The 19,277-nt window shown below is 49.3% G+C and overlaps 1 protein-coding gene across 3 annotated transcripts in view; it reads right to left on the reverse strand.

Annotated features, from left to right (window-relative positions):
- Nucleotides 1-19,277, reverse strand: part of PDE10A (phosphodiesterase 10A) — a 581,099-nt gene that overhangs the window by 253,435 nt on the left and 308,387 nt on the right. The gene's annotated exons all lie outside the window — the stretch shown is intronic.

Consider the following 19,277-nt stretch of genomic DNA (forward strand, 5'->3'; position numbering starts at 1 on the left):
AAGATATGCACATATGTATATGATAACAGGGATTCCTTGACAAACTGGCCATTTTGGGCACTAAGTCACTGACCTCTGTGTGCAGCGACCTGGTTACCCACAGAAAAGGGTACAGCAATAACATCCTTCCAGGCAAATTCAACTGTACAAAAAAATGCAAAGCACTCTGCCAAGAGAAATAACACATGCATCATATGGTTCCCAGAGATAAGTGCATATTTATACATGTGTCTCCTGGTTTCTGTCTTCCTCTCTGCGAAGTGATTTAGGACTACAAGATGCTTAAAGGAAAAAAAAAAAAAATTAGCGATACCAATTCTACGTCGAGCACCAAAACAGCTCCTGTTTTATGAAACCGCTGCCCTTTCGACTCCCCACAGAAGCTGAATTACTGGAGCAGGCGCCCTGCCTTAAACAAACTGGGCCGCTGGAGCAGGGAGCCAGCCAGCCACACTGCTGCGGGGTGGGCGTCCGCACGCCCAAACGAGGAACATGACCTCAGATACTCTTTCCATTGAAAGAGGGCTTAGTGCTTTCCAAACACCCGAAGGGAGGAATTTGTGTTCATCAAAATAATATATTCTTCTAACATGAGGGGTCAGCAAACTCCAGCCCATGCCAGGTTTTGTAAATAAGGTCATTCATCCCTGACTGCCCGTGTCTTCCCGCTACGGCAGCAGAGCTGAGCGGGGATGACAGAAGCTGTGTCCCATCAGTCTAAAACAGGAACTATCCAGCCCTTCACAGAGACAGTCCGCCCTGTTCTCAGACAACAAATTCATAGCGATGCTTTCATATAGTTTTAGCATTTACTTTGAAATAGTCTTTTTCTCAGTAGTCTTAGGTAACCACCATATTGATTGAATCGATTATACGATTTTCTGATTTGGAAACATCCAACAGGAAAGGTATCTTCCGCTGTTGTCCTGTCACTAAGTCGTGTCTCGCTTTATGGGACCCCGTGGACTGCAGTGTACCAGGCTCCTCCCAGAGTTCACTCAGATTCCTATCCACTTAGTGATGCTGTCTTCAATCTTTCCCAGCATCAGGGTCTTTTCCAATGAGTTGGCTCTTCCCATCAGGTGGCCAAAGTATAGGAGCTTCAGCTTCAGCAGCAGGCCTTCCAATGAATATTCAAGGTTGATTTCTTCTGGAATTGACTTGCTAACCTAAATTCCATCTGTGCCAAATGTATAAATAAAGCTACATTCCCTCTGCAGTTTTAATATATTATCCAGAAGAATCACTTGTGAAAGCTGAGGACGAGGAACAGCAACATGAAACTTCTGGTTTCTGGCCCAGCAATGGGGGCCTGTTCCTAGTAAGGTGAGACCCCTCCTCCGGACCCAGGGTGGTCTGCATCCTATGTGGCTGCACACCCTGAGCCCGGAAGGAGAGACAAGGCCCTCTGGCAAGTGCAGGAGTGTCTGGAAGTGCGGGGTGAGCACCAAGGAGGATCATCCCCAGTGGGGAGGTGGGTGACTGCTGCTGGCTGGCTCCCACCCCAAGCCTTGAGGGGGAGGGGGCAACCCTTGTGGAAAGAGGTCCCTCTGCTCCAGGCGGGGTGGGAGCCAGCAGAGCATGAAAGTGAAAGTCGCTCAGCCGTGTCTGATTCTTTGTGACCCCATGGACTGTGCCATGGAATTCTCCAGGCCAGAATACTGGAGTGGGTAGCCTTTCCCTTCTCCAGGGATCTTCCCAACCCAGGGATCAAACCCAGGTCTCCCACACTGCAAGGGGATTCTTTACCAGCTGAGCCACCAGGGAAGTCCATGACCCAGGAATCGAACCGGGGTCTCCTGCATTGCAAGTGGACTGTTTACCAACTGAGCTATGAAGGGATTCCATCCCCTGGAATCGCCTCCCAAATCTACCTCTGTTTTCAGGGAAGGTCCAACTAAGAAACTAGAGTTCCTTGAAATCTTTCCTCAAGGGAAACTGAGTATTAAGAGAACCGCTGGAGCCGGACGTGTGAGCCCAGGATGACTTCACAGACACTCATCCACACTCAGCTCCAGACGGCCTGCAGGAGTGCTCAGCTGAGAACCCACCCAACCTCTCACCGGCTTCAGCCGGGCACTTGACACCACTGCGAGCAGCTATTAAGCCACCCGCAGGTGGTTCACAGACTCCTGCGCTTGAGGACATGCTCCTCACACAAAAGAAGAGAGCAGGACAAACGAGGCAATGACGCCCAGCAGGCGACGCGCACAGCAGGTCAGCCCCTGACACAGGAAGGAGCCAGGAAGACGGGCCACCCAGGCCACCAGCTCCAGCTCTGCAGCGGGAGGGCCCGCAACTTCCCCAGCCATGCGCCATTACAGAACCCTCCAGGAAGCCAGAGATCCTTCTAAAAATCAGAGGCAGTATTTTAAGGATTTCTGAAAACTTGTGTATTTTCTTTGAGTATGGTTTTTCCAGTAGTCATGTATGGATGTGAGAGTTGGACTCTAAAGAAAGCTGAGTGCTGAAGAATTGATGCTGTTGAACTGTGGCATTGGAGAAGACACTTGAGAGTCCCTTGGACTGCAAGGAGATCCAACCAGTCCATCCTAAAGGAAATCAGTCCTGAATATTCACTGGAAGGACTAATGCTGAAGCTGAAGCTCGAATATTTTGGCCACCTGATGCGAAGAACTGACTCATTTGAAAAGACCCTGATGCTGGGAAAGATTGAGGGCAGGAGGAGAAGGGGACGACAGAGGATGAGATGGTTGGATGGCATCACTGACTCAATAGACATGAGTGTGAGTAAACTCCGGGAGTTGGTGATGGACAGGGAGGCCTGGCGAGCTGCAGTCCATGGGGTTGCAAAGAGTCGGACGCGACCGAGCAACTGAACTGAACTGAACTTTAATATTTAAAAAAAAAAAAAATCAGCTGAGCCTCTCATACCTGACATAAAATCAGAATGAAAACTTTACAGATCTAAAGTCGTTACATTTCAATGACGTCCAAGTGCCATGACTCAGATCTGTTATTTCTTCTTTGGGGAAGCTAACATATACTGAGCACCTGTTTTACAGGTGAGCAGAGCTTAGCTCGGACATCAGGCAGAGCTGAGGCATGAACCCCCATCTTTTCCCAAAACACGTTTCCAGGGCACTAGTTGCTCTTGGGAAGCCATTCGCTGCACACTTTGTGAGTGATTCCTGCTGAAGACTCTGCGGGTGATCAGAGGTCCAGAGTGAGCCCACCTCGACCCCACAGTTAAGGAAAGACAGATGAACAGTGAGCAGTTTTGGCATCAGGACAGACTAACCACCCAGCTCAGGTCTCCATACAAAGAGCAGAGGGGTGGGCAGGAAGTGCTTGCTAAGGCTGCACAGATGAATGAAAGCCCCTGGAACTGCTTTTAATTTTTGTGAAGTATTCTCCACTGGAAGTGAGTGATGGTTGCTCAGTCATGTCCGACTCTTTGTGACCCTATGGACTGCAGCCCACCAGGATCCTCTGTCCATGGGATTCTTCAGACAAGAATCCTGGAGTGGGGTGTTATTCCCTTCCCCAGAGGATCTTCCCAACTCAGGGATCGAACCCATGTCTCCCGCATTGCAGGCGGATTCTTTACTGTCTGAGCCACCAAGAAAACCGCACAATACTGAAAAATGGAACCAATTCAGTATTTCTTTAAAAAATACACATGTCCACTATAGAGTATGAGAGAATTCCAAAAGATCATAACAGATAAAAGCGCAATTCCTCAAATTATTTGTCAAGTTTTTAATGAAAATAGTATGTCATTGATAGTTTTGTTTCAGATAAATGCAAACCAGATACACAGTGTTATTATTTTTTTAATGGTTTAAGTGTAGCTTCGAAATCCACCCTTAAGGAGGTTAACTGTTCATGGGCACATTCTCACCTTTCTCCAAGTGAGAGTTCACTAAATCACAAAAGAAAGGTGTAACACGTATATATAGGGCTCAAACCATTCCCAGAGCTAATTCAAAATGTAGTCCAGCAATCTACAAAATTCTGACGTGAATAAAGAGCCAGTTGCAAAGAAAATATCATACCTAGGAACCAAATCTAACCCGTGCTGCCCTCCGGACGGAAGCCAGAGGGAAGTGACGCCCCGGGCCGGCGCCCAGCCTGCCTCAGGCCGCTCGGCACCCGGCACAGTCAGCTGCAGAGCCTCCCCACCCGACCCAAGAGCGGGAAGGCCCCGAGGAAACCAGAAACGTCCCTCCTGAGTCAGGCCAAGTGCACGCAAACAGTTCAGAGACACAAGAAAATAGAGGTCAAAGACCATGGACGTGTGGAGGCCCCAAAATGGGGGAAATGACAGCCATTCAAAAAATAGACCCCCTAAATGGAAGAATGCTCCTGATCGTCACTTTTTCTTTCTTCAGTTCTTTTCTCTTTCCAACAATCCTTCCCTTTTATTTTCAACACGTTTTCCTTTAATTCCTTGCCAAGAAAGTGGAATCGCTCTAAGGCTCCAGCCATTTCCTGCTATCAGTGTTTCCAGAAACTACGCTTCCTGTAACTACAAAGAAAACACCTTCCGTGCCCAGTGGATGCGCCGGGCAGCCTTCCCCTCGTGTCCCTCTGCCCGTGACCGCCTCCTGTCCCCAATCATCTCCTGCTTCCCAGTGCCCTCGGGGGGCTGCCCTGCCTCCCTCCCGGGAAAGACGGTCCCTCGGGGCTCCTCAGGGGCCAGGGATTCATGGACACAACGTGCTCTGGCGCTTCCTCTGTTCAAGACATCGTTGCCAACACTGGACACACATCATTTCATTTCACCTTCGCTCCAATGTGGGCTTGTCTAGCCCCACAAGCACCACCTTAGGCCGCGTCCTCGGCATCCACTTAACAGATGGGGGACAGAGACTCACTTCCAGGGCCTCGGACTACCTGCTTTTCTTTCCTGAGAAATCACCAGCCCCAAAGCACTAGGGAACACTGGCCAGGGTTGGCAGTGTGTCAACAGAAAAAGAAAAGACGAACAAGAGTATGAACTGTTTGTATCTCTCTCCATGCACACACACAACCCCCTCCCCAGGGGTCTCTGTTCACGTCTCATCATGACATTTGCAAAAAGATCGGGTCATCCCACCTGAAACCTGGTACCCAAAAGCTTGCTGTTTAATAGTCTAGGGTGCTTTTCACCAGACTGCAACCCACAAGAAGTCATAATAATTTTGAATCTCAAGAATCTGACCAGGATACATTTCAAAAAATGTACCAATACAAAACAAAAAGAGTTGAAAAATAACTTAGGAAAAAAAAGTGACAGATTTCCTAATGATGGCCCACTTGACCAAAAAAAAAAAAAAAAGAACGGTTACAAAGCACAAAAGGTGCCAGAACCCCCAGCTATGACAGGCTCTCAGGAGAAATGCAATTCAACGAGAGCAGTAACATTAATAAAGAATAACCTTTAACACAAAGGCACTCCCAGTGACCCGGAAAGCCTTGAAAGCATCTGCGGTGCTCAACAGAGTGAAAGGAGGGATTCCAACCCCCTCCCCCGGATCCACACGGCCCATCCGGGGAAAGAGAGCAGGGATCATCAGGGCTGTCCCTGAAACCCTGGCTACTGTGGGGAGGTCATGCCTTCAGCAAGAGGCCCAAGTACGTGCAAGCTGACAACGTCTTGTCCCCAAGGCTAGGGGGTGTAACAAGGATTAACTGTGTGAAGATCCCAGAAGCAAGGACACACGGGGCAAAGAAATTGGTGAAGGTCGTGCCAGGCTGATGCTCAAGGTTAGGAAAGGGTCTGCACAAAATCCAGTAACTAGGAAGGAAGCAGCAGCTAAAATAAAACCAATGGGTGGACTAGGAGGAAATAATATTAAGTGATAAGACAAAGAAAAACGTCAACGGTATAAGCAGAACACAGGAAAAATCAGCAGGGGTGAAGTTCAAACTAAGGGGATAGGAAAGAAACCCACTCAGACACTCAGAGCAACAGGGAAGAGCAACTGTAAGCCTAAAATAAAGTCAGAGAAGAGACCAGGAATGTGAGGACCTACAGAATTCGGTTCCACCACAAAAGCACAGCCAGAAGGCGGGCACTGTCCTTGTTGGACAGCGAGGTCTCTGAGGTCAGGGCGGCTTTCCAGCGGGTCTGCCCAGATGGCGCCCACAGCGGCCGAGAAGGATGAATGGATGCGTGAGCTCACACCTTCCCGGCTCGAAAGGAAAAACCCTGATCACCGCCACGAGGGGATAAATTACAATCCGCTGCACCATCTCCTGCCGACGGGCATTATTCAGTGGCAAGACCACTCAAGGTTACATTTGCACTCCCTTAAGAAGCCCTAGAATGCAAAGCCCACATTTTCACAGGGAAGACACTCAGTTTCTTGCCAAAATGTAGTGATTTCCACCAGATGAAGCTGGCTGGGCAGCTCTCCAACAGCGTAAACAATAGTTCATCTCTTAAATGTGAAACCATAGACTCTATCGGAGTCAGAAACTACATTAAAATAGAAGTGGCTTTGTTTCCATTTCCAAATCTGCGCATGACGTAGAAAGGAGCTGATACGTATGAGAGGTAATTGATGCATGCGATTTTTTTTTTAATATGCATGGTTTGACATTTCGAGATCTTGTGTAGGAGAAGTAAGTGGGAGGCTAGAGGAAGGCAGAATCAAGTGAACAAACTTCAGGGGCTGAAAAATCAACTATGATCTCAACAGGAGGACAATAAGAAAAAAAAAAAAAGAAAAGATGACATCAACCACAAACTAGGGCAACTACACTTCGGCCATCTGAAGTGAAGAACCAACTCACTGGAAAAGACCCTGATGCTGGGAAAGATTGAGGGCAGGAGGAGAAGGGGACGACAGAGGATGAGATGGTTGGACGGCATCACTGATTCAACAGACGTGAGTTTGAGCAGGCTCTGGGAGATGGTGATGGACAGGGAAGCCTGGCGTGCTGCAGTCTGTGGGGTCGCAAAGAGTCGGACGCGACTGAGAGACTGAATGACGACAACAGTTAGCTAAATGGCATTTTGGTAAAATTTTACCTCCTTTTCAATTTAATTTTGAATAGGTAATAAATTACATTATCCAAAAATAAAAAAAATATAAAAAGCGATGGAGTAAAGTCTCCCTACATCTCCTGTTGCCCCTGCCCCCAGGTACCCACTGCTCCCATCCCCACCGAACTGCCAACAAAGCACTGGGCACGCTTTCTGGGTTTCCGCCATGTTTCTTCATGTAACACAGACACACACAGGCATCTACTTTCACCGTCCTTTCTAACACAGAAGTGTGGTGTGTGCACGGCTTTACACTTGCTTTTTCCACACGACAATGTGTACAGAGAGCTTTGGTGCATTCGTTTCACTGCTACAGATTTCCCTACAGGCCAACTTCCGGTGGTTTCTTCGACTGTTCTCTTCAACCAGCACTGCAATCAGTTAATACTGGGCTTCTCAGGTGGCACTAGTGGTAAAGAACCCGCCTGCCAAAGCCAGAGACGCAGGAGATGCGGGTTCAATCCCCGGGTCAGAGATCCCCTGGAGGAGGGCAGGACAGCCCACTCCCGGATTCTTGCCTGGAGAATCCCCATGGACAGAGGAGCCCGGTGGGCTACATGTCACAGGGTAGCAAAGAGTTAGATATGCCTGAAGCAATTTAGCATGCATGTTAATACCGGGTGAAGTCACTTGCCTGTGTGTGAGTACATCTGAATGATAAACTCCCAGAAGTAAAACAACTGATTCAACATGAAGTGAAAGTTGCTCAGTTGTTTCTGACTCTGCAACCCCATGGACTGTTGCCCACCAGGTTCCTCTGTCCATGGAATTCTCCAGACCAGAGCACTGGAGTGGGCTGCCATTTCCTCCTACAGCGAATCTTCCCAACCCAGGGATTGAATCCAGGTCTTCCGCACTGCAGGCAGATTCTTTACCGTCTGAACAACCAGGGGAGCCCAGCTGATTCAGAGTACATGCACTGCTAATTCTGACCGACGCTGCCAAACTTCTCTTCCTGGGCTCTACCAACGGGTGCTCCCACCAGGAATGCACACCAATATCTGCCTCCTCATAAAATTACCAATGGTGTGTTAAACGATCTACTAATTTTTGCAAATCTGACAGAAGAAAATGGTACCGTGGTGTGCTTTTAAATGGTGTTTATCTTATCGTGAAAGTGGCTTCCCTGGTGGCTCAAATGGTATTGCAGGTGGTCTCCTGCAATACAGGAGACCTGGGTTCAATCCTTGGGTTAGGGAGATCCCCTAGAGAAGGAAATGGCAACCCACTCCAGCATTCTTGCCTGGAAAATCCCATGGACGGAGGAGCCTGATAGGTTACAATCCATGGGGTTGCAAAGAATCAGATATGACTAAGCGACTTCACTGTCTTATTGTGAAAGAGGCTGAGCATCTCTTTGTTCATATCCTTGGACTATTTTTATTGGGTTGTTTTTTTCTTCATCATTCTGGGAGCTCCCTGTATGTGAGGCAGAGCTCTGCTGTGATACGGACTATTAGCCTTCTTACAAGGCTGACAGTAAAGAAGAGCTTTGACTGCCCTGTTGGAAGCAGCAGAGAGACAGTGGAGAAAGGCCGAGGGAGTCCCAGAATAAACTGGGACTCGGTGTTATTCAGGACCATCAAAAGGTGTTTTTGCAAATGTAGACTAACTCCTCAATCTTTCCTTTGATTAACTCCAGATTTTGAGTCACATTTAATGGCTCTCCCTACTCCAAGGCAAAGTCGGACACAACTGAACTGAACTGAACTCCAAGGCTGGAAGGGAACTTCCTTGTTTTTATGGTATCTTTTTTTAAATGTATATTTAAACATATGATCCACATGGAATTTATCCTGGAGTAAAAGATACGCTCTAATTTTATTTTGTTTCCAGATGAGTACTCAGTTGTCCCCAAATCATCTATTCAACAGCCCATCTCTACTGCTCCTCTATGAGATGACACTTTTAAAGTATATGAACTTCCTCTACGTGTCTGGCGCTGTTTTAAGGCCTTTCCGTTCTGGTGTACTGGTTTATCTATTCACATGCCAGTACCACGTTGTCTGAATCTCTGCAGTTCTGTAAGTAGGTATTTAACCTGCCTTAAGATAATTAACCATGAGACACAAAGAACATTACCCTAAAGAGGCACAACGACGGAGGACCCGAGAATGTTTCCACAGTAAACTTCTGGTCCTGGGACAAAAGGAAATTTGAAAAAAAAGCATGCAGTCTTCATGGCGAAGATAAAATGTATAATGACCCAAATGCAGGCAGCACGGTGATCAGGCTCCTCTGGGAATCACTGCAGAGGTTTATTTGAGAAGCTCCTAGACCCTGGGATGGGAGGGCACCCCCAGGTGGGGGACACAGAAGCACCACGGTGATCAGGCTACTCTGGGTATCACTGCAGAGGTTTATTTGAGAAGCTCCTAGAACCCTGGGATGGGGGGCACACCCAGGTCGTGGACAGAGCGGCGCAGCCTGACTGCCCCCCACTTGGGGTGCTCTGCCCAGGCAGGAACACGCTCTTCCTGCAACACTGCTTCTTACACAGCATTCACCGACTTCTAAAAGTCAGATACGCTTGCATGCTTATAAATAATTCAGCACGTCCAAACACATGGCACTGTTTCAGCACTTCATAAGCAACGCTTTCTCTTTCCTAGTCTAGAAAGTGTTTTCGTCAAAGCAAAAAGCTTTTTATCACCGCCTCAGGAACTAAAGCTGAGGCGGCCAGAAAGCCCCTCCGCCCTCAGCCCTGGAGCTCCCCGAGCCCATGGCTCAGATACAGGAAGATGCCACGCTCTCAGTGACTCTGAGGCCCTGGTCATTGGGGCCAGAACGTACTCGGATCTCGTGGAAAAGAAAAAAGAATCAAAGGAAGTTTCGGCTTACACGAGCAGAATTTATTGGCCACATTACTTATTTCATTGTTCCTTTGTGGAAACTCACATTTTTATAGGACCGTCTTGCTCGGTTTCTCCCACTTTTACACCTTCTCCTACTTATTCCTTAGATTTCTGTCATTGGCATTTGTGCAAGGCACTGAGGTGAAGACAAGGAATAGAAGGTGCTTCCTGCCCTTGGGGAGCACACGCGTGTGGACCAGTACAAGCTCCAGGCACTGGGAGACACAGATGGACCCATGAGCAGGTTGGGAGCAGGGCTGGACTCCAGAGGACCCAAAGCTGCCTTGGGGGGCGGGGGAGGGGGGAAGGGCTGGGTGTAGGAGGAGACCTCCTGACCCAGCCAGAAGCTCAGGGTCCCAAGCGGTTGGCACCGTGGGCACTGGAGGCGAGATGAGACAGGAGGCGTCGGGGGGTCATGGCACAGAGAGCTTTAAAGGCAGATGGAGGGGGACACAGGGGTCTTCCTGGGGCAGCGGATGCTGTTAAAGCATGTGCTTCCCACTGTGAACCCCTCCACCAGTCGCCAGTGATCGCCTTTGATCTTGTCGGCATCCCTCATCAGGCAGCAGCTTGTGGAAGGCAAGAATGAGTCCGGACTGACTCATGAGCAGTGGGGACAAAGGCAGCTGGTGCTCAGTGGACGCGTGCACGTTAGATCATCTGATGACGCCCCTTCCCCAACCAAACACTGGAATGACCTGGGCGGGGTTGGGGGGTGGTGCGGACCTGGCAGTCTCTCCTGGCTCCCTCCCACCAGCTTTATCTTCCCTCCTCTGCAGGAAGCCCCCAGCAGATCACCCCACTTCTGTGTCCGGGATTCTGACGGCAGATTCCCCTTCAGCCTCAGCTCCACACGCCTAACACCCCGCCTCCTGGAGACACTTCTCAAGCCTCATCCCGCTGGACCATTTTCACCAAGATGTGTCCTCAGAGCTCACAAGTGTGCCCACTTCCTGGTTCAGCACAGACGAGCATGCCCACACTCACCCACGCCCCCCGACGTACCGTGCAGGGTCAGCCCTTCATGCTCTTTCACCGTATACCTTCCCTCCTGCAAGGCTCTCCGCTGTTCCCGACACTCCACTAACTGTCCAGTTTCTCGTCCACCCTCTCCGACCAGGGCACGACCTTCCAATCGGGAAGCAAAATGCAAACTTGCCAAAGCCCTAACCGCCCATTGGCACCTCAGGGAGGTGCTCCCAGAGGTCAGGCCTCACTCTGCTCCTTGGGGCGACCTCTGTCTGGGATGACCTCTTTCTCACGCCCACTGAGCTGGCAGCCCTCGGTCGCTGACATTCCAGTTTAACTTCCTCTTCCCGGAGAGACTCTCATGGATCACCCAGACCAGAGCAGCCAACCCTCCAGCTGAACTCAGTGCAAACTCTGAAGATGCTTGACGCCTCTGCTATTTGGGGCCCACACCACAGCGGCTCGCCACAGGGCAGGCGCAGCGTCTCTCCATGCGGATCTTTCTTTTCCGGGTCACAGGACCGTGACCCCGCCCCCCACGTGCGCCTCCACCATCCCCGACCTCAGGCGGCCACCCAGCCCGTCTCGGCCCGGCCCGGCCTCCCCTCACCTGCGGGAGGGCCTGCCGCAGAGGACCCGCCGCCTCCGCCTCACAGAAGCCCAGCTCCACCACGGAAGGCGGGCTTCTCACCTTCCCCCTCACCTCTCTGTACAGCCCTTCAAAGGACAACCGCGAGACCCTCGGCGGCCCGGAGAAGCTCCGTCAGCCTTACAGCCCCTCGCCAGGACGCCCCTCAGCCACCTCCTGACGGAACGGGGAAGCACCAGCCCTGACTGCCTGCGGGTCTCTGTCTTGCTCATCAACCTCGGCTTTCCACTGCCTCTGTCACGACAGTCACCTAAAGGATGCCGTCTCTAGGCTTCCCTGGTGGCTCAGAGGGTAAAGCGTCTGCCTGCCATGCGGGAGACCTGGGTTCGATCGCCGGGTCGGGAAGATCCCCTGGAGAAGGAAATGGCAACCCACCCACTCCAGTACTCTTGCCTGAAAAATTCCAGATGGAGGAGCCTGGTAGGCTACAGTCCATGGGATCGCAAAGAGTTGGACAGGACTGAGCAACTTCACTTCCTTAATGGTCTGCCTCGGAGAACCTGCCTCATCGCCAGAATGTGAAACTAAAGAGCCTTTGTTCAGCTCAGGGGAACACCCTGACCCGGCCCCAGGGTTAATGGCTGCAGGAACCAAGAAACTAACACATCCCCTCCCCAAGGCTGCCCTCTTACTTGACTCCTTCAGGTCCTCGCCCTCCCTGTTCTATGAAAGACCCAGCCTCCAGACTCCCATAGAGGGTACTCCAGGACGCTAGTCCACAATCGTCCTGGATGCCAGACTTAGAATAAACTTGCTGCTCCTTGCATCCACATCTCGTCTTCCGATTACTGGCTCATCCTGCAGTGAGCAGACCGCGCCTGGACTCAGGAACACAGAGAGTAGGCTCCGATATGCCCTTCCCCGGCCCTCTTCCCCCAGCCCTGCCTGGAAGAACCCTCCACCGCAAGACCCGGCCCGGCTGCTCTGGAACGCTTTCTGGGCCCTCCGAGGAGAGGGGGCTCAGCTCGGGCCCCAGAGCTCTGCACCAGCTTCGCCGAGGAGCCTGCTGTCCGCTAACCCATCTTTGTGCTCCCTAACACACGGTGGGCTGACTCCTGGCTCCTCGGGACAGGGCCAAGGCCAAGGACGCTTTTGATGAGTGGCCTTCAGCGTCTCAGCTCCTAGAAGGCAGACATCATGTTGTTGTTCAGCTTCCTTTTGCCTCTGAATTTTCAACACGAGGATCTGGCTCCTTCCATGGATGTGTCCCCATCTCTCCAGGCTCAGGACTGTAACCCAGGAAGACGAGCCCCTGCCCTCAGGTTCCCAGCAGGCTCTCCTTCTGCACAGGGAGACAGGCAGCAGCAAGTAGGCCAGTCACTGAGTGAGAGAGTTGCAGAGGTGCAGAATGAGACAAGGAAACTCAGAGTGCAGGCATCTTCGATTTCCTTTGTAAGATGTGAGCAGTTCCACCGCTGAGCTGACTATGGTTCCAATCATCAGCTTCTTATTGCAAAATTCAGACTCAAATTGAAGAAAGGAGGGAAAACACACTTTGGCGAAGGAAATGGCAACCCACTCCAGTATTCTTACCTGGGGAATCCCAGCGGGCTACAGTCCATGGGGTTGCAAAGAGTCGGACACGACTGAGCTACTTCACTTTCACTTTCTTTCACTCAGGTATGACCTAAATCAAATCCCTTATGACTATACAGTGGACGTGATGAATAGATTCAAGGGATTAGATCGTGCCGGAAGAACTGCGGACAGTGGTTTGTAACGCTGTACAGGAGGTGGTGACCAGAACCATCCCAAAGAAAAGGAACTGCAAGAGGGCAAAGTGATTGTCTGAGAAGGCCTTACACATAGCTGAGGAAAGAAGAGAAGTGAAAGGCTAGGAGAAAGGAAAAGATAAACCCAACTGAATGCAGAGTTCCAGAGAATAGCAAGGAGAGATAAGAAAGCCTTCATAAGTGAACAATGTAAGGAAATTGAGGAAAACAACAGAATGGGAAAGACTAGAGATCGCTTCCAGAAAACTGGAGATACCAAGGAAACATTTCATGCAAAGATGAGCTCAATAAAGGACAGAAATGGTATGGACCTAACAGAAGCAGAAGATAATAATAAGAGGTGTCAAGAATGCATAGAAGAACTGTACAAAAAAGGTCTTAATGACCTGGATAACCAGGATGGTGTGGTCACTCACACAGAGCCAGATATCCTAGATTGTGAAGTCAGGTGGGTCTTAGGAACTATTAATACTAATAAAGCTAATAGAGGTGATGGAATTCCAGCTGAGCTATTTCAAATCCTAAAATATGATGCTGTGAAAGTGTTGCACTCAATATGTCAGCAAATTTGGAAAACTCAGCATTGGCCACAGGACTTCAAAAGGTCAGTTTTCATTCCAATCTCAAAAAAGGGAAATGCCAAAGAACTTTCAAACTACCATACTGTTGTGCTCACTTCACAGGCTAACAAGGAATGCTCAAAATTCTTCAAGCTAGGCTTCAGCAGTATGTGAACCAAAATCTTTCAGATGTTCAAGCTGGATTTAGAAAAGGCACAGGAACCAAAGATGAAATCGCCAACATTTGCTGGATTATAGAGAAAGCAAGGGAATTTCAGAAAAAAACATCTACTTCTGCTTTTATTGATGAGCTAAAGCCTTTGACTGTGTTGCTGTTGTTCCGTCACTAAGTCATGTGCAATCCTTCGCAACCCCCTGGACTGCAGCACGCCAGGCTTCCCTCTCCTTCACTAACTCCGGAAGTTGGTTCAAGCTTATGTCCATTGAGTCAGTGATGCCATCCAACCATCTCATCTTCTCCTCTTGCCCTCAGTCTTTCCCAGCATCAGCATTTTTTCCAGTGAGTCATCTCTTCCCATCAGGTGGCCAAAGTATTGGAGCTTCAGCTTCCACATCAGTCCTTCCAAAGAATATTCAGGATTGATTTCTTTTAGGATGAACTGGCTGGATCTCCTTGCAGTCCAAGGGACTCTCAAGAGTCTCTCCAGCACCACAGTTTGAAAGCATCATTTCTTTGGTACTCAGCCTTCTTTATGGTCCAACTTTCACATCATACATTACTTCAGATCTGACTGTGGGGATCACAACAAACTATGGAAAATTCTTAAAGACATGGGAAAACCAGACCACCTTACCGGTCACCCGAGAAACCGGTATTCAGTTCAGGAAGCAACAGTTAGAACTGGACACAGAACAATGAACTGGCTCAAAATTGGGAAAGGACTACAAGGCTGCATATTGTCATCCTGCTTATTTAACATGTATGAAGAATACATCATTTGAAATGCTGGGCTGGATGAAGCACAAACTGGAATCAAGATTTCCAGGAGAAATATCAGTACCTTCAGATATGCAGCCCCCGAATGGCAGAAAGCAAAGAGAAACTAAAGAGCCTCTTGATGAAGGTGAAAGAGAATGGAAAAGCTGGTTTAAACCCAACATAAAAATCTAGGATCATGGCATCCAGTCCCATCACTTCATGGCAAATAGATGGGGAAAAGGTGAAAATAGTAACAGATTTTCTTTTCTTGGGCTCCAGAATCACTGGGGATGGTGACTGAAGCCATACAATTAAAAGACACTTGCTCCTTGGAAGAAAAGCTATGACAAACCTGGACAGCATATTAAAGCAGACCCATCACTTTGCCAACAAAGGTCTGTAAAATCAAAGCTATGGTTTCCAGTGGTCATGTATGGATGTGAGAGTTTGGACCATAAAGAAAGTTGAGTGCCGGAAAATTGATACTTTTGAACTGTGGTGTTGGCGAAGACTCTTGAGAATATCTTGGACTACTAGGAGGTCAAACCAGTCCACCCTAAAAGAAGTCAGTCCTGAATATTCATTGGAAGGACTGATGCTGAAATATTTTGGCCACCTGATGTGAAGAGTCGACTAACTGGAAGAGACCCTGATGCTGGGAAAGACTGAAAGCAAAAAAGAGAAGGGAAAACAGAGGCTGAGAGGTTGGATAGCATCACTGACTCAATGCACGTGACTTTGAGCAAACTCTGGAAGACAGTGAAGGACAGGGAAGCCTAGCATGCTGCAGTCCATGGGGTCACAAAGAGTTGGACAAGACTGAGCGACTGTATAACAACTTGGTGGAGTTTCCCCTTAGACAGATTTATATCAGCTGGAGGAGCTCGATTTACATTTTAAAAGGAAATTAAAATGTTTTCAATTAAACTAAGAGTTCTTCTTTTAAGAGGGAAATATTCCTTTTTTGTTAAAATTATTTTTTCTTTCCTTCTCAGAATTTGTGAGCTGATTTTAACAAGCAGTAGCTACCAGTGTATTAACTGGTAAAATGTTCACCACATCAAGCAACCTTCTGTACAGTAAACAAAATCTATTACTCTACACTGCATTTGTGTGTGAGATAAGTACTTTTAATATCTACTCCCTTAGTAACTTTCAAATATGTAATACAGTATTAATAATTACAGTCACCATGCTGTGTCCCCATCTCTTATTTATTTATTGCACCTCACTTAATTTTGTTAATGGGATAGAAAAAGTTTTAGAGGCAAAATTACCTAAAGCTAATGGGTCAGGCTGACATTGCAGAAGACACCATCTTCTATGGTTTCCACTGTTTCTCATTTAAATGTTTAGGGATTATCTGTGTTCATGGAAGTTGCTTGAAATTAAAAGAAGTATTTTGTGAAACTAAAAGTTGATGAATCTGAATAAGTCTTCCCAGTTCACACAGCTTCTCCTTTGGATTAAACCCTGATTCCACCAGTCAGGACAGACACAGGCAGCTCCACGTCGCTGGGCTCTTTCCTGATCTCACCCGGGCCTGGCAGCAGGTCCTCACAGCGTTCCTTTGCTGGTTATCTTGGTGGGTATCCCATCGGCTCTGCAGCTCCTCTGAAGGACTAGTTTCCGCTGTTTGCATCTCCCTGTCAGTTGCTGTTAACTGATTTCTACCCAGTTTCGCTGCTGTGTGGTCAGCCTTGCATCGCACTGCAATCCCAGAATCATCAGGTCCACAGGAACAAGTTAAATGTGAAGTTGAGTGTAGCGTCTGTGTGTTACACACACTTGCTCTTAAAAGGGACCATATTTATCTCAGTTTGCTCAAGTGTTGGCCACACAGTATCTTAAGTCTCAAGAAACAGAGCAAGGAGTGGTTAGCCATGGATGGAGAGTATATTAAAAATCCACCTTTCCTAGACACATACACATTTTCTGTTCAGAATATTTTAGAAATACACAACAAATTGTAGCGTGAAGACGTGTTTGCTACCTGCACCAACAAACACTCTCATCCTATCTCATCCCTCTCTCCTATCTCATTTTCCTCACTGTCTCTGCTGTCTCTGAGCAGTGTTTTTCTTTTCTACAGCTCTATGCATTATTCACAGCAGCCTACTGGGGAAACACCCATGAGGAGAGAGGCAGGAGCATTTGTGAGAGGAAGAGAGACAAGGACCTTCCTTTAACTTTTGTGTGTCCTTAGGGCAGGATTCCCAACTCAACTCCAGAAGTTCTTGCCCCACTGGTATACATACATCCCGCACGCCCTGCCACTCTCCACGTGTAGACAAAGTGAGCTGTTTCCTCCAAAAGACAATGCAGCTCCTACTAGCCTGTCAAAGCATGGCCTCTTGGCATTCCTTTCCTGTCTGTGTGCATACACACACACGCACACGCGCGCACACACACACACACACAGCACTGCAAAGCAGACCTCACAGCAACACCTCTCCAAGCAGTGAAGTCCCAAAGCCCAGTGCCAGAGGACAAGCTCGGAGATCAGCGCTTAAAGGCAGATGGCTGATGAAGCACAGTCGGCACCAGCCTGCCAGGGTCAGAGAGCGACCGCTGACCCCCCTGGTGCTGGGCGTTACTGGCGCACTTGCTTCTCGGAGGCTCTATTCTCAGGCTGGTGAACTCTTGGACCACAGCCTGCTAGGGCAGTGCCTGGCAAGTGGCAGGAGCTCTTAGTAAATGTTTGCTCCGTGCATTACCCAGCGAATCAGTGAATCTGTGTGAACCAAAATGCGGAGCCAAAATGCACAGGAGTGGAAACAGGATATTATACTCTCAAAACAGGATTGCTTTCTGATGATGGTAAAACAGTCATTCCTACAAACAATCAGACACAGCAGCCTTTATGTGACAACTTGCTTGTTAGACCCAGAAGAGATCAGACAGAAAGGGAAAAAGGGAATAAAGGTGCACAGCTATAACACATCCTTACACGTGGGCACTTTCGCATTCTTACAGAAGCCCAAATTTTTCTCAAAAAGACTCGTTTTCATTGACAAATATCAAAAAAGTCTGCCAAGGTTCAGGTACTTCAGCAGTTCTCACAAATGTGGTTTGTCATGCAGCAACAGACAGAAAGAGAGTCCCTACCGTGAAGGACACAGTGTCTGAGCAGAAACTGGATGTGGTCTCCTTAAAGCCACCATCTAGCCTCTTGCAGTTTTTGCAGTGAGGTGGGTCCAATAATAGATTTTTCTCAAAAGTGTGTGTGCGTGTGTGTGTGTGAAAGTTGCTCAGTCGTGTCCAACTCTTTGAACCCCATGGATTACACAGTCCATGGAATTCTCCAGGCCAGAATACTGGAGTGGGTAGCCATTCCCTTCTCCATGGGATCTTCCCAACCCAGGGACCTTTAGTACTTACTACCTTAGTAATGTCCCAAAGATTTTTAGAAACATTGGTTCCTTATCCCAAGCTACTTCTCACTGACTTGGTTAAGGGGGGTGGGGGGTGGGGGCGGCGGTGGGGGGGGGGGTGGTGGTGGGTGGGTGGGCAGGGAACAAGAAACAAACAAAAGCCTTCAACAACTCCTGAGTCTATTATCACTGGGCCACTCCCTGTGGAAACTCCCTGCAGGGCGGGGGGTGGGAAGGGGGGCAGATGGCCCTCTCCCACCGGGTCCTCTGTCTTTCCAAAAGGAAAGTTTGCTAAGGACTCTCCCAGGACACCTCCATCTTACCTGAGATGTTCATCTTTATTCTTCTCCCCAACATCCCTCCCAACCTGCCCCACCCCAGACAAACAGCAGTAACAGCAGAAACAGAAGCTTCATCATTTTAGGGAAATCCCTACACACCCAGGCTCCCTAGCACAGTCATCCACCCAAAACTTTCATATGCAAGGTATGGGAGCCTCCACCCCCTTCTCCCTCCCTTCAACCAGCTGTAAATTGTGAAAAATTGCCGTTTTATTTTTTAGTGAAAGAAATCCCTAGAGGAGGAGGAAGGGGGCAGACTGGAATCCCAGTCCTAGGCACCGGACTAACCCAACTCAAGTCAGAGTGAGTTAGGAGCTCCACGCTCTCCACCAACCTTCATTCAGTTCACTGCCAAGCGGGGTCCGTTTCAGCAAATACAGATGTCCGTGCCTAACACGTCTAAGGGCAGCAGGCGAGGCCGCTCCCCGCAGACCGTGTCCTTCCTGAAGCACAGCATCTAGGAATCAAGCAACACCCGAAAGGTGGGGGCCCGAAGGAGGCAGACACCTGAGAGCTGCCGGGCGGGTCGGACTGGGGGGAGGCCACAGGATAGAGGTGTCCGCTGGGAGTCCAGGGCCCACACCCCGCTGTCCTTTCAGGTCAGTGGCAAACACGAGCAGAGACTGCCGCCAGCGGCTCCAGACCGCCAACAAGCGTTCGCGAGGCCGCTGGGTCCCGCGGCCCGCGCGGGCTGAACCTTGCCAGGGAGGCGGGAGCTCGCGGCGGGATGGGGGGCGGCGGCCAGGCCCCACCAGACACGCTCACACGCCCGGGAGCGGCACCCCAGAGGCTCCCGGGCGGGCGATGAGCCCAAACGGGTTCCGGCCGCGAGGAGGGGTCGGACCCTGGGTGCCCGGGA

The sequence above is a fragment of the Ovis aries genome, chromosome 8 (genome assembly GCF_016772045.2).
Source record: "Ovis aries strain OAR_USU_Benz2616 breed Rambouillet chromosome 8, ARS-UI_Ramb_v3.0, whole genome shotgun sequence".
Classification (NCBI taxonomy): Eukaryota; Metazoa; Chordata; class Mammalia; order Artiodactyla; family Bovidae; genus Ovis; species Ovis aries.